We start from the raw sequence: 2,753 nt of genomic DNA, 5'->3' as shown, positions 1-2,753 counted from the left end.
TCTCTGCCAGGGGCTCAGTCCAGTGGTACAGAGCATGAAGGCTTTGAGCTTAATTTTGGTGGACATTTCATTTTCTGTAACATAGCTGGGATACGGTGAACTCCTGCTTGGAAAGCTTCAGGAGGCCATAGCCCAATATCTCCTACTTCCCTTGGTGTTAAGAATGTTTGGTTGTTGGGCTGGAGAGATGCTCAGCGGTTAAGAGCACTGGCTGCTCTTCCTAGAGGTCCTGAGTTCAGTCCCCAGCAATTACACGGTGGCTCACAACCATCTGTAGTGAGATCTGGTGCAGGGTACTCATATAAATAAAAATAAATAAATACTATTTGGTTTGGTTTTGTTTTGTTTTGTTTTGTTTTTAAAGAATGTTTGGTGTTAGCAAGAGTGAGACCCGAGAGACGGCTCAGGGGTTAAGGGCACTTGCTGATCTTGCAGAGAACCCCAGCTCAGTTCCCAGGTGGCTCACAACTGCCTGTAATTCCAGTTCCAGGGGGTCCAGTGCCTCCTTCCAGCTTCTGCAGACACACAACCATCCACAAAACAAAACAAAACAAAACAAAACAAAACAAAACAAAAACGAATGAGTTAAATGACTACTGGCTCAGTCCACTGCACATAGGATTCAGCTTGGCCGGGGTCCCCTAGCAGTATTCTGCCACCAGTGTCCCCTGGGGTTCTCTACACTTGCTACTCTTGAGTTCACGTTGGCCTCCCTCATTTTATCCTCTTAGAAATTTTTCCTGCTTCTCTGGGGATGGAACCCAAAGCCTTCAAAGGCTGAACATGTGTCCCCTCAGCCACACCCATCCCCTCTAAGGGCTGCTTGTCCCAGTCTCCCACCCCACACCCACCATAAATACACTCTTAAGGATGAGTCTTGGCTTGCTTGCTGCCTGGGCCCCTCCCCCCAACATGCCATTTTACCTGAGACAGATAAGAGCATCAGGGAGTGAGGCTGACAGGCTGGTGACTGTGTGTGTCGCTGTCCTGGGTCCCGATCAAACTTGTGACTGTTACAGAGGGAGGGAAGGCAGAAGACTGCCTTAGCCTGAGCTTGAGCAAGCGCAGGACCCTAGTCTTATCCTGAGACAAGATGTAGTTACAGGTGTCTGCCCGTTGAGGGAAACATGCCAGGACTTAGGGCCCCGAATATGATGAAAGGGAGAATTTTCTGTAACTCGACACTGTTTTCTATTTCTTAACCGGTCTCCAGTCTCCTTCCCGAAGTGGGTGTTTTCAGCCCCGAGGAGACCGGAAGTGGAGCGGAGGCCTTACTCTCCCAGCCTGCTCCGTGTAGCATTCCTTTCCTATCAGGTAATCAATAGTGCTTGTTAGCTAACTAAAGGCAAATTAAATGCTAAACAGCACTAATTACAAGCTGTTGCAAGATCCCCGCTCTTAGCAAAGAGAACGGCTGGTGATTGCCCGGGGTTTGTTGCTACCCAGGTGGATGAGTCTTGAAATTGCTCTTCTCTAACTGCAGGTTTCCGAGGGGGCCCGGCCTTCTAAGAGAACTGCAGCGTGATGGAGTCCGGGTTGGGGGTGGGGGGTAAGGATTCGTGAAATTCGAAATCCCAGTATTTCATTGTGTGGAGCAATGTTCAGGAGCAAGATAAGTGGATTTTGCTGCCCGTTTCTATGAAAGAAGATAGCCAGCAACTATTAAATGGGGGGCGGGGGAGGGTCTCAATGGAACATCAGCGTGGGGGGGGGGGNGGGGCAGATAAGGTACCGCTTGGAGCTGCTCAGTCTCCGTGTAGAATCCCGAAACGCTCTAGGAAATAGCTCCCATTTACAGGCTATTGTCAGTTATTGGTGGTGACAGTGTTTAAAATGTGCGATTTCGTTTCTGGCTGATGGAATTAAAATGAGCAGGCCTATCATCTGTCAAGGTAAATATCCAGAAGCGGAGGGGGGAGAGAGGGAGGGAGAAGATGGAGGTGGGGAGGACTATTTTTAGTCAAGAAAAATAAGTGCAGCAGGAGCTACTTACACCTCATTTATTTTAATTTTCAATTATTTTAGATTTATCTTACGCATATGGGTGTTTTGCTTGCGTGCACGTATGTGCACCATGTATATTCTTGGTGCCCACAGAAGCCAGAGAGGGCATCAGACCCCTTGGAAATTTTAGTTCTGGGTTCTTGTGGGCTACCATGTGAGTCCTGGGAACCGAACCCATGTCCTCTGAATGAGTGGCCAGTGCTCTTCAGCCATCTTTCTACCAACACCCGCCCACCCTTATTGATTTCTTAGTAATTTCTTTTCTCCTAAGGTCAGCTGAGTAGAGTCTTGTCTCCATTTGGAAGACCACTAACAGGACAACGGCCAGACTTCCTGACGATGCTCTTAGTCTGTATCCATGTGGTGGAATTAGTCCCCCAGTCTTGGGGAGGGTGCGAGCAGCCCAGCTCCTCCCGGCTTGGTCACTTCCCCTGCTTGTCTTCAATGCAAAGGTATATAGTCTCTCCTGTCCTCTTCCTGGACTGACAGGGTGACAAGCTGCTCGCTCTTGTCCCTTCTCTCAGACATGCTACTGGGAAGCAGGTTGCTGCGAATGCTCAAACCTGCAGGGCGGCCTGAGGTTAAGGCTGTGCAGCAGTCTGTCTTCTTGATTCCCAAGGGAATGAGAAATCTGTTGACTTGCCCCACTGTAAAAATGTTTTCTCTCCATCCTTTCTTTTTGTGTGTGTGGCAGTACTGAGGATGGAACCTAAGCTGCACATATCGGAGGGGAGCCCTGGGCTCCACTG

This window comes from Mus caroli, chromosome 15 (assembly GCF_900094665.2).
Source record: "Mus caroli chromosome 15, CAROLI_EIJ_v1.1, whole genome shotgun sequence".
NCBI lineage: Eukaryota > Metazoa > Chordata > Mammalia > Rodentia > Muridae > Mus > Mus caroli.
The sequence above is the reverse complement of the archived record's forward strand: the minus strand, read 5'-3'. Positions refer to the sequence as shown.